General features: G+C 45.7%; 5 non-coding genes across 5 annotated transcripts; all 5 read left to right on the top strand.

The window, feature by feature from the left end:
* Positions 1-1,898: 1,898 nt before the first annotated feature.
* On the top strand, positions 1,899-2,089 carry LOC130340713 (U2 spliceosomal RNA). The gene has a single exon (XR_008880784.1). It is a non-coding gene; the product is annotated as a U2 spliceosomal RNA (small nuclear RNA).
* Positions 2,090-4,176: 2,087 nt separating this feature from the next.
* Positions 4,177-4,367, top strand: LOC130340712 (U2 spliceosomal RNA). The gene has a single exon (XR_008880783.1). It is a non-coding gene; the product is annotated as a U2 spliceosomal RNA (small nuclear RNA).
* Positions 4,368-6,460: 2,093 nt separating this feature from the next.
* Positions 6,461-6,651, top strand: LOC130340711 (U2 spliceosomal RNA). Its single transcript, XR_008880782.1, has one exon. It is a non-coding gene; the product is annotated as a U2 spliceosomal RNA (small nuclear RNA).
* Positions 6,652-8,738: 2,087 nt separating this feature from the next.
* On the top strand, positions 8,739-8,929 carry LOC130340709 (U2 spliceosomal RNA). Its single transcript, XR_008880781.1, has one exon. It is a non-coding gene; the product is annotated as a U2 spliceosomal RNA (small nuclear RNA).
* Positions 8,930-11,016: 2,087 nt separating this feature from the next.
* LOC130340708 (U2 spliceosomal RNA) lies at positions 11,017-11,207 on the top strand. The gene has a single exon (XR_008880780.1). It is a non-coding gene; the product is annotated as a U2 spliceosomal RNA (small nuclear RNA).
* The last annotated feature ends 1,868 nt before the right edge of the window (positions 11,208-13,075 follow it).

Here is a 13,075-nt window from a genome sequence, read left to right as displayed (position 1 = left end):
TTAATTGGATCATTTGAGTAGCCAGCACACCTGTGCAGGTAGGGCATGACATGATAGGCAGCTGCCTTGATAGCGGGTGGGTGCTGAATGTTCCTAATTGACAAAATAAGATTAATGCTTATGAAGAAATATAAAATCTCATCCCTTCCCCAATATCGCGCCACACCCCTACCCCTTAATTCCCTGGTTGAACTTGATGGACATATGTCTTTTTTCGACCGTACTAACTATGTAACTATGTAACATAACATGGGGGGGGGGGGGGGGGGTCTCCTGGCTGTTCACACAGGTGTGTCATTGCTGTACATTGACCATGCATTGCTTCTGTGGTATTGCAAAGGCAAAGACAAATGCTTCCAGCCATCCATTGCACTAATGGATTGGTCATCAGCTGGCTGTCTATGTCCCGCATCAATATAGACCAAAGTACAGAGGGTTAGGCTATGCTATTGTGCACCTACCTGATGCATCAGAAGGTGCGAGGCCCTTGCTAAATTCTGTGCACAGACTTTGAGATCTATGCTTTAGACTGTATCTAAACCTGCTCCAACATGGACTGACATTCTGGCCTACTTTCAGCCGATGCGACTTGTCTGTCGCTGAACAGTCGCTTTTTATGTATTCAGCACCTATGTATAATGTTGTAAAAATGCTCTAGAAGCTAAAGTCGCAGAAATGTCACACATATTTGGCCTGCAACTTTCTGTGCGACAAATTCAGACAGGAAAAATCAGTATAAATCCTTAGAAAATTATCCCCCAGTGTCTCCATCTGCTGGCGGTATTGAATAAGCATTGCTGCACTGATGGGGTATGCATTAGACGAAAAAAAAGAAGAAAAAGAAGAATAATACGCCCAGAAAAGAGGCGAAAAGGAGAAAAACGTAAAAAAACGTGAACAAAAAAGTAAGAGGAAGAGAAGGGAAAAAAAGGTGGAAATGGGTTTAAAAGTGATTTCGGCGGAGAAATATATATATATATATATATATATATATATATATATATATATATATATATATATATATACGCGCACACACACACATATATATAAACGTATTCTCCGTTGAGATATTGCAGCCGCTGCTGTGTCCAGGCCCAGGAGCCTTAGCACTGTGCTGTGATGTCACTCAATACCACTGACATCACTAGGTGTAAACAACATCTCTCCTTTGCTGTGTATGTGACTATGGAGCTGTTTGGTGATGTCGTCTATTATGGCCTTCATAGAAGCAACAGGAGATTGTTGCATCCATCTAGAACCCTCAGAACTACAGTGCTATGATGTCACTCACTTCCACAGGCCTTGCAGAGTGTAAACAACAACAACCCAGCTTTGTTGTGTATGTAACCATAGGGATTTGTGATGTCACCTAGAACCTTCACAGCAGCGACAGCTTTATGAGGAGCATCAGCACTGCTCTGCCTGAGCAGAACCATCACCGCCATAGGTTGTCAAATAACCCGGGTTTAACCCACACAGGTAAGTCCAATGGGGTGCAGGCATGTCCTCTATGCTTACAGCTTCCCGTGGGTGTTGGTTTGATACCGTTTGGGGACAGCCAAGGAGGCATCTGCAGGCAACAAAGGTAGGTGTGTGCTTGTGTGTGTGTTTCCTATGCAGATCCTAAGCCCAGTGTCACATGCAAGTAGGAGGAGTAAGAAGGGTTCCTGGCAAATCCGGGTTATGGATTGCATTTAAAAAGGCCCCGTGGGAGTGCAATGGGCCCCTGTCTTGCTGCTTAGCAATAATGGTATGGGTTTAGGTTCTGCTGTGTGTACTGGTGGTTGACTGCCCCCCAGCCCAGAGTGTGCATGGAAAATTGTCTGGCAGCCTCCCTGACAGCAAGCAGTGATAGTGCCCATGAAGGGGACCTTGTTGGGCCCGCCCCTTTCACGGTTATCGCTTCTCGGCCTTTTGGCTAAGATCAAGTGTAGTATCTGTTCTTATCAGTTTAATATCTGATACGTCCCCTATCTGGGGACCATATATTAAATGGATTTTTGAGAACGGGGGCCGATTTCGAAGCTTGCTTCCGTCGCCCTATGCATTGACCCGATATGGCAGTATCTTCGGGTACAGTGCACCACCCCCTTACAGGGTTAAAAAGAAAGATTCCTACTTTCATTGCTACCTGCTTGCTGGCTAGCCAGCTAGCCAGCCCTGTGGGCCTTGCTGCTGCTGCTGCTGCAGCCAAAAAACAAAAGGTGGTGCTGCTGCTGCTTCTGCTTCTGCTTGTGTCTGGCCGCTGTTGGAGCGTCCAGGCACAGGACTTCTGCTGCTGCTGACTAAATGGCCTCCTTAATTGGATCATTTGAGTAGCCAGCACACCTGTGCAGGTAGGGCATGACATGATAGGCAGCTGCCTTGATAGCGGGTGGGTGCTGAATGTTCCTAATTGACAAAATAAGATTAATGCTTATGAAGAAATATAAAATCTCATCCCTTCCCCAATATCGCGCCACACCCCTACCCCTTAATTCCCTGGTTGAACTTGATGGACATATGTCTTTTTTCGACCGTACTAACTATGTAACTATGTAACATAACATGGGGGGGGGGGTCTCCTGGCTGTTCACACAGGTGTGTCATTGCTGTACATTGACCATGCATTGCTTCTGTGGTATTGCAAAGGCAAAGACAAATGCTTCCAGCCATCCATTGCACTAATGGATTGGTCATCAGCTGGCTGTCTATGTCCCGCATCAATATAGACCAAAGTACAGAGGGTTAGGCTATGCTATTGTGCACCTACCTGATGCATCAGAAGGTGCGAGGCCCTTGCTAAATTCTGTGCACAGACTTTGAGATCTATGCTTTAGACTGTATCTAAACCTGCTCCAACATGGACTGACATTCTGGCCTACTTTCAGCCGATGCGACTTGTCTGTCGCTGAACAGTCGCTTTTTATGTATTCAGCACCTATGTATAATGTTGTAAAAATGCTCTAGAAGCTAAAGTCGCAGAAATGTCACACATATTTGGCCTGCAACTTTCTGTGCGACAAATTCAGACAGGAAAAATCAGTATAAATCCTTAGAAAATTATCCCCCAGTGTCTCCATCTGCTGGCGGTATTGAATAAGCATTGCTGCACTGATGGGGTATGCATTAGACGAAAAAAAAGAAGAAAAAGAAGAATAATACGCCCAGAAAAGAGGCGAAAAGGAGAAAAACGTAAAAAAACGTGAAAAAAAAGTAAGAGGAAGAGAAGGGAAAAAAAGGTGGAAATGGGTTTAAAAGTGATTTCGGCGGAGAAATATATATATATATATATATATATATATATATATATATATATATATACGCGCACACACACACATATATATAAACGTATTCTCCGTTGAGATATTGCAGCCGCTGCTGTGTCCAGGCCCAGGAGCCTTAGCACTGTGCTGTGATGTCACTCAATACCACTGACATCACTAGGTGTAAACAACATCTCTCCTTTGCTGTGTATGTGACTATGGAGCTGTTTGGTGATGTCGTCTATTATGGCCTTCATAGAAGCAACAGGAGATTGTTGCATCCATCTAGAACCCTCAGAACTACAGTGCTATGATGTCACTCACTTCCACAGGCCTTGCAGAGTGTAAACAACAACAACCCAGCTTTGTTGTGTATGTAACCATAGGGATTTGTGATGTCACCTAGAACCTTCACAGCAGCGACAGCTTTATGAGGAGCATCAGCACTGCTCTGCCTGAGCAGAACCATCACCGCCATAGGTTGTCAAATAACCCGGGTTTAACCCACACAGGTAAGTCCAATGGGGTGCAGGCATGTCCTCTATGCTTACAGCTTCCCGTGGGTGTTGGTTTGATACCGTTTGGGGACAGCCAAGGAGGCATCTGCAGGCAACAAAGGTAGGTGTGTGCTTGTGTGTGTGTTTCCTATGCAGATCCTAAGCCCAGTGTCACATGCAAGTAGGAGGAGTAAGAAGGGTTCCTGGCAAATCCGGGTTATGGATTGCATTTAAAAAGGCCCCGTGGGAGTGCAATGGGCCCCTGTCTTGCTGCTTAGCAATAATGGTATGGGTTTAGGTTCTGCTGTGTGTACTGGTGGTTGACTGCCCCCCAGCCCAGAGTGTGCATGGAAAATTGTCTGGCAGCCTCCCTGACAGCAAGCAGTGATAGTGCCCATGAAGGGGACCTTGTTGGGCCCGCCCCTTTCACGGTTATCGCTTCTCGGCCTTTTGGCTAAGATCAAGTGTAGTATCTGTTCTTATCAGTTTAATATCTGATACGTCCCCTATCTGGGGACCATATATTAAATGGATTTTTGAGAACGGGGGCCGATTTCGAAGCTTGCTTCCGTCGCCCTATGCATTGACCCGATATGGCAGTATCTTCGGGTACAGTGCACCACCCCCTTACAGGGTTAAAAAGAAAGATTCCTACTTTCATTGCTACCTGCTTGCTGGCTAGCCAGCTAGCCAGCCCTGTGGGCCTTGCTGCTGCTGCTGCTGCAGCCAAAAAACAAAAGGTGGTGCTGCTGCTGCTTCTGCTTCTGCTTGTGTCTGGCCGCTGTTGGAGCGTCCAGGCACAGGACTTCTGCTGCTGCTGACTAAATGGCCTCCTTAATTGGATCATTTGAGTAGCCAGCACACCTGTGCAGGTAGGGCATGACATGATAGGCAGCTGCCTTGATAGCGGGTGGGTGCTGAATGTTCCTAATTGACAAAATAAGATTAATGCTTATGAAGAAATATAAAATCTCATCCCTTCCCCAATATCGCGCCACACCCCTACCCCTTAATTCCCTGGTTGAACTTGATGGACATATGTCTTTTTTCGACCGTACTAACTATGTAACTATGTAACATAACATGGGGGGGGGGGGGTCTCCTGGCTGTTCACACAGGTGTGTCATTGCTGTACATTGACCATGCATTGCTTCTGTGGTATTGCAAAGGCAAAGACAAATGCTTCCAGCCATCCATTGCACTAATGGATTGGTCATCAGCTGGCTGTCTATGTCCCGCATCAATATAGACCAAAGTACAGAGGGTTAGGCTATGCTATTGTGCACCTACCTGATGCATCAGAAGGTGCGAGGCCCTTGCTAAATTCTGTGCACAGACTTTGAGATCTATGCTTTAGACTGTATCTAAACCTGCTCCAACATGGACTGACATTCTGGCCTACTTTCAGCCGATGCGACTTGTCTGTCGCTGAACAGTCGCTTTTTATGTATTCAGCACCTATGTATAATGTTGTAAAAATGCTCTAGAAGCTAAAGTCGCAGAAATGTCACACATATTTGGCCTGCAACTTTCTGTGCGACAAATTCAGACAGGAAAAATCAGTATAAATCCTTAGAAAATTATCCCCCAGTGTCTCCATCTGCTGGCGGTATTGAATAAGCATTGCTGCACTGATGGGGTATGCATTAGACGAAAAAAAAGAAGAAAAAGAAGAATAATACGCCCAGAAAAGAGGCGAAAAGGAGAAAAACGTAAAAAAACGTGAAAAAAAAGTAAGAGGAAGAGAAGGGAAAAAAAGGTGGAAATGGGTTTAAAAGTGATTTCGGCGGAGAAATATATATATATATATATATATATATATATATATATATATATATATATATACGCGCACACACACACATATATATAAACGTATTCTCCGTTGAGATATTGCAGCCGCTGCTGTGTCCAGGCCCAGGAGCCTTAGCACTGTGCTGTGATGTCACTCAATACCACTGACATCACTAGGTGTAAACAACATCTCTCCTTTGCTGTGTATGTGACTATGGAGCTGTTTGGTGATGTCGTCTATTATGGCCTTCATAGAAGCAACAGGAGATTGTTGCATCCATCTAGAACCCTCAGAACTACAGTGCTATGATGTCACTCACTTCCACAGGCCTTGCAGAGTGTAAACAACAACAACCCAGCTTTGTTGTGTATGTAACCATAGGGATTTGTGATGTCACCTAGAACCTTCACAGCAGCGACAGCTTTATGAGGAGCATCAGCACTGCTCTGCCTGAGCAGAACCATCACCGCCATAGGTTGTCAAATAACCCGGGTTTAACCCACACAGGTAAGTCCAATGGGGTGCAGGCATGTCCTCTATGCTTACAGCTTCCCGTGGGTGTTGGTTTGATACCGTTTGGGGACAGCCAAGGAGGCATCTGCAGGCAACAAAGGTAGGTGTGTGCTTGTGTGTGTGTTTCCTATGCAGATCCTAAGCCCAGTGTCACATGCAAGTAGGAGGAGTAAGAAGGGTTCCTGGCAAATCCGGGTTATGGATTGCATTTAAAAAGGCCCCGTGGGAGTGCAATGGGCCCCTGTCTTGCTGCTTAGCAATAATGGTATGGGTTTAGGTTCTGCTGTGTGTACTGGTGGTTGACTGCCCCCCAGCCCAGAGTGTGCATGGAAAATTGTCTGGCAGCCTCCCTGACAGCAAGCAGTGATAGTGCCCATGAAGGGGACCTTGTTGGGCCCGCCCCTTTCACGGTTATCGCTTCTCGGCCTTTTGGCTAAGATCAAGTGTAGTATCTGTTCTTATCAGTTTAATATCTGATACGTCCCCTATCTGGGGACCATATATTAAATGGATTTTTGAGAACGGGGGCCGATTTCGAAGCTTGCTTCCGTCGCCCTATGCATTGACCCGATATGGCAGTATCTTCGGGTACAGTGCACCACCCCCTTACAGGGTTAAAAAGAAAGATTCCTACTTTCATTGCTACCTGCTTGCTGGCTAGCCAGCTAGCCAGCCCTGTGGGCCTTGCTGCTGCTGCTGCTGCAGCCAAAAAACAAAAGGTGGTGCTGCTGCTGCTTCTGCTTCTGCTTGTGTCTGGCCGCTGTTGGAGCGTCCAGGCACAGGACTTCTGCTGCTGCTGACTAAATGGCCTCCTTAATTGGATCATTTGAGTAGCCAGCACACCTGTGCAGGTAGGGCATGACATGATAGGCAGCTGCCTTGATAGCGGGTGGGTGCTGAATGTTCCTAATTGACAAAATAAGATTAATGCTTATGAAGAAATATAAAATCTCATCCCTTCCCCAATATCGCGCCACACCCCTACCCCTTAATTCCCTGGTTGAACTTGATGGACATATGTCTTTTTTCGACCGTACTAACTATGTAACTATGTAACATAACATGGGGGGGGGGGTCTCCTGGCTGTTCACACAGGTGTGTCATTGCTGTACATTGACCATGCATTGCTTCTGTGGTATTGCAAAGGCAAAGACAAATGCTTCCAGCCATCCATTGCACTAATGGATTGGTCATCAGCTGGCTGTCTATGTCCCGCATCAATATAGACCAAAGTACAGAGGGTTAGGCTATGCTATTGTGCACCTACCTGATGCATCAGAAGGTGCGAGGCCCTTGCTAAATTCTGTGCACAGACTTTGAGATCTATGCTTTAGACTGTATCTAAACCTGCTCCAACATGGACTGACATTCTGGCCTACTTTCAGCCGATGCGACTTGTCTGTCGCTGAACAGTCGCTTTTTATGTATTCAGCACCTATGTATAATGTTGTAAAAATGCTCTAGAAGCTAAAGTCGCAGAAATGTCACACATATTTGGCCTGCAACTTTCTGTGCGACAAATTCAGACAGGAAAAATCAGTATAAATCCTTAGAAAATTATCCCCCAGTGTCTCCATCTGCTGGCGGTATTGAATAAGCATTGCTGCACTGATGGGGTATGCATTAGACGAAAAAAAAGAAGAAAAAGAAGAATAATACGCCCAGAAAAGAGGCGAAAAGGAGAAAAACGTAAAAAAACGTGAAAAAAAAGTAAGAGGAAGAGAAGGGAAAAAAAGGTGGAAATGGGTTTAAAAGTGATTTCGGCGGAGAAATATATATATATATATATATATATATATATATATATATATATATATACGCGCACACACACACATATATATAAACGTATTCTCCGTTGAGATATTGCAGCCGCTGCTGTGTCCAGGCCCAGGAGCCTTAGCACTGTGCTGTGATGTCACTCAATACCACTGACATCACTAGGTGTAAACAACATCTCTCCTTTGCTGTGTATGTGACTATGGAGCTGTTTGGTGATGTCGTCTATTATGGCCTTCATAGAAGCAACAGGAGATTGTTGCATCCATCTAGAACCCTCAGAACTACAGTGCTATGATGTCACTCACTTCCACAGGCCTTGCAGAGTGTAAACAACAACAACCCAGCTTTGTTGTGTATGTAACCATAGGGATTTGTGATGTCACCTAGAACCTTCACAGCAGCGAGAGCTTTATGAGGAGCATCAGCACTGCTCTGCCTGAGCAGAACCATCACCGCCATAGGTTGTCAAATAACCCGGGTTTAACCCACACAGGTAAGTCCAATGGGGTGCAGGCATGTCCTCTATGCTTACAGCTTCCCGTGGGTGTTGGTTTGATACCGTTTGGGGACAGCCAAGGAGGCATCTGCAGGCAACAAAGGTAGGTGTGTGCTTGTGTGTGTGTTTCCTATGCAGATCCTAAGCCCAGTGTCACATGCAAGTAGGAGGAGTAAGAAGGGTTCCTGGCAAATCCGGGTTATGGATTGCATTTAAAAAGGCCCCGTGGGAGTGCAATGGGCCCCTGTCTTGCTGCTTAGCAATAATGGTATGGGTTTAGGTTCTGCTGTGTGTACTGGTGGTTGACTGCCCCCCAGCCCAGAGTGTGCATGGAAAATTGTCTGGCAGCCTCCCTGACAGCAAGCAGTGATAGTGCCCATGAAGGGGACCTTGTTGGGCCCGCCCCTTTCACGGTTATCGCTTCTCGGCCTTTTGGCTAAGATCAAGTGTAGTATCTGTTCTTATCAGTTTAATATCTGATACGTCCCCTATCTGGGGACCATATATTAAATGGATTTTTGAGAACGGGGGCCGATTTCGAAGCTTGCTTCCGTCGCCCTATGCATTGACCCGATATGGCAGTATCTTCGGGTACAGTGCACCACCCCCTTACAGGGTTAAAAAGAAAGATTCCTACTTTCATTGCTACCTGCTTGCTGGCTAGCCAGCTAGCCAGCCCTGTGGGCCTTGCTGCTGCTGCTGCTGCAGCCAAAAAACAAAAGGTGGTGCTGCTGCTGCTTCTGCTTCTGCTTGTGTCTGGCCGCTGTTGGAGCGTCCAGGCACAGGACTTCTGCTGCTGCTGACTAAATGGCCTCCTTAATTGGATCATTTGAGTAGCCAGCACACCTGTGCAGGTAGGGCATGACATGATAGGCAGCTGCCTTGATAGCGGGTGGGTGCTGAATGTTCCTAATTGACAAAATAAGATTAATGCTTATGAAGAAATATAAAATCTCATCCCTTCCCCAATATCGCGCCACACCCCTACCCCTTAATTCCCTGGTTGAACTTGATGGACATATGTCTTTTTTCGACCGTACTAACTATGTAACTATGTAACATAACATGGGGGGGGGGGGTCTCCTGGCTGTTCACACAGGTGTGTCATTGCTGTACATTGACCATGCATTGCTTCTGTGGTATTGCAAAGGCAAAGACAAATGCTTCCAGCCATCCATTGCACTAATGGATTGGTCATCAGCTGGCTGTCTATGTCCCGCATCAATATAGACCAAAGTACAGAGGGTTAGGCTATGCTATTGTGCACCTACCTGATGCATCAGAAGGTGCGAGGCCCTTGCTAAATTCTGTGCACAGACTTTGAGATCTATGCTTTAGACTGTATCTAAACCTGCTCCAACATGGACTGACATTCTGGCCTACTTTCAGCCGATGCGACTTGTCTGTCGCTGAACAGTCGCTTTTTATGTATTCAGCACCTATGTATAATGTTGTAAAAATGCTCTAGAAGCTAAAGTCGCAGAAATGTCACACATATTTGGCCTGCAACTTTCTGTGCGACAAATTCAGACAGGAAAAATCAGTATAAATCCTTAGAAAATTATCCCCCAGTGTCTCCATCTGCTGGCGGTATTGAATAAGCATTGCTGCACTGATGGGGTATGCATTAGACGAAAAAAAAGAAGAAAAAGAAGAATAATACGCCCAGAAAAGAGGCGAAAAGGAGAAAAACGTAAAAAAACGTGAAAAAAAAGTAAGAGGAAGAGAAGGGAAAAAAAGGTGGAAATGGGTTTAAAAGTGATTTCGGCGGAGAATATATATATATATATATATATATATATATATATATATATATATATACGCGCACACACACACATATATATAAACGTATTCTCCGTTGAGATATTGCAGCCGCTGCTGTGTCCAGGCCCAGGAGCCTTAGCACTGTGCTGTGATGTCACTCAATACCACTGACATCACTAGGTGTAAACAACATCTCTCCTTTGCTGTGTATGTGACTATGGAGCTGTTTGGTGATGTCGTCTATTATGGCCTTCATAGAAGCAACAGGAGATTGTTGCATCCATCTAGAACCCTCAGAACTACAGTGCTATGATGTCACTCACTTCCACAGGCCTTGCAGAGTGTAAACAACAACAACCCAGCTTTGTTGTGTATGTAACCATAGGGATTTGTGATGTCACCTAGAACCTTCACAGCAGCGAGAGCTTTATGAGGAGCATCAGCACTGCTCTGCCTGAGCAGAACCATCACCGCCATAGGTTGTCAAATAACCCGGGTTTAACCCACACAGGTAAGTCCAATGGGGTGCAGGCATGTCCTCTATGCTTACAGCTTCCCGTGGGTGTTGGTTTGATACCGTTTGGGGACAGCCAAGGAGGCATCTGCAGGCAACAAAGGTAGGTGTGTGCTTGTGTGTGTGTTTCCTATGCAGATCCTAAGCCCAGTGTCACATGCAAGTAGGAGGAGTAAGAAGGGTTCCTGGCAAATCCGGGTTATGGATTGCATTTAAAAAGGCCCCGTGGGAGTGCAATGGGCCCCTGTCTTGCTGCTTAGCAATAATGGTATGGGTTTAGGTTCTGCTGTGTGTACTGGTGGTTGACTGCCCCCCAGCCCAGAGTGTGCATGGAAAATTGTCTGGCAGCCTCCCTGACAGCAAGCAGTGATAGTGCCCATGAAGGGGACCTTGTTGGGCCCGCCCCTTTCACGGTTATCGCTTCTCGGCCTTTTGGCTAAGATCAAGTGTAGTATCTGTTCTTATCAGTTTAATATCTGATACGTCCCCTATCTGGGGACCATATATTAAATGGATTTTTGAGAACGGGGGCCGATTTCGAAGCTTGCTTCCGTCGCCCTATGCATTGACCCGATATGGCAGTATCTTCGGGTACAGTGCACCACCCCCTTACAGGGTTAAAAAGAAAGATTCCTACTTTCATTGCTACCTGCTTGCTGGCTAGCCAGCTAGCCAGCCCTGTGGGCCTTGCTGCTGCTGCTGCAGCCAAAAAACAAAAGGTGGTGCTGCTGCTGCTTCTGCTTCTGCTTGTGTCTGGCCGCTGTTGGAGCGTCCAGGCACAGGACTTCTGCTGCTGCTGACTAAATGGCCTCCTTAATTGGATCATTTGAGTAGCCAGCACACCTGTGCAGGTAGGGCATGACATGATAGGCAGCTGCCTTGATAGCGGGTGGGTGCTGAATGTTCCTAATTGACAAAATAAGATTAATGCTTATGAAGAAATATAAAATCTCATCCCTTCCCCAATATCGCGCCACACCCCTACCCCTTAATTCCCTGGTTGAACTTGATGGACATATGTCTTTTTTCGACCGTACTAACTATGTAACTATGTAACATAACATGGGGGGGGGGTCTCCTGGCTGTTCACACAGGTGTGTCATTGCTGTACATTGACCATGCATTGCTTCTGTGGTATTGCAAAGGCAAAGACAAATGCTTCCAGCCATCCATTGCACTAATGGATTGGTCATCAGCTGGCTGTCTATGTCCCGCATCAATATAGACCAAAGTACAGAGGGTTAGGCTATGCTATTGTGCACCTACCTGATGCATCAGAAGGTGCGAGGCCCTTGCTAAATTCTGTGCACAGACTTTGAGATCTATGCTTTAGACTGTATCTAAACCTGCTCCAACATGGACTGACATTCTGGCCTACTTTCAGCCGATGCGACTTGTCTGTCGCTGAACAGTCGCTTTTTATGTATTCAGCACCTATGTATAATGTTGTAAAAATGCTCTAGAAGCTAAAGTCGCAGAAATGTCACACATATTTGGCCTGCAACTTTCTGTGCGACAAATTCAGACAGGAAAAATCAGTATAAATCCTTAGAAAATTATCCCCCAGTGTCTCCATCTGCTGGCGGTATTGAATAAGCATTGCTGCACTGATGGGGTATGCATTAGACGAAAAAAAAGAAGAAAAAGAAGAATAATACGCCCAGAAAAGAGGCGAAAAGGAGAAAAACGTAAAAAAACGTGAAAAAAAAGTAAGAGGAAGAGAAGGGAAAAAAAGGTGGAAATGGGTTTAAAAGTGATTTCGGCGGAGAAATATATATATATATATATATATATATATATATATATATATATATATATATATATACGCGCACACACACACATATATATAAACGTATTCTCCGTTGAGATATTGCAGCCGCTGCTGTGTCCAGGCCCAGGAGCCTTAGCACTGTGCTGTGATGTCACTCAATACCACTGACATCACTAGGTGTAAACAACATCTCTCCTTTGCTGTGTATGTGACTATGGAGCTGTTTGGTGATGTCGTCTATTATGGCCTTCATAGAAGCAACAGGAGATTGTTGCATCCATCTAGAACCCTCAGAACTGCAGTGCTATGATGTCACTCACTTCCACAGGCCTTGCAGAGTGTAAACAACAACAACCCAGCTTTGTTGTGTATGTAACCATAGGGATTTGTGATGTCACCTAGAACCTTCACAGCAGCGACAGCTTTATGAGGAGCATCAGCACTGCTCTGCCTGAGCAGAACCATCACCGCCATAGGTTGTCAAATAACCCGGGTTTAACCCACACAGGTAAGTCCAATGGGGTGCAGGCATGTCCTCTATGCTTACAGCTTCCCGTGGGTGTTGGTTTGATACCGTTTGGGGACAGCCAAGGAGGCATCTGCAGGCAACAAAGGTAGGTGTGTGCTTGTGTGTGTGTTTCCTATGCAGATCCTAAGCCCAGTGTCACATGCAAGTAGGAGGAGTAAGAAGGGTTCCTGGCAAA

Source organism: Hyla sarda, unplaced genomic scaffold (genome assembly GCF_029499605.1).
Source record: "Hyla sarda isolate aHylSar1 unplaced genomic scaffold, aHylSar1.hap1 scaffold_599, whole genome shotgun sequence".
NCBI lineage: Eukaryota > Metazoa > Chordata > Amphibia > Anura > Hylidae > Hyla > Hyla sarda.
This window is presented reverse-complemented; position numbering and strand designations above follow the sequence as displayed.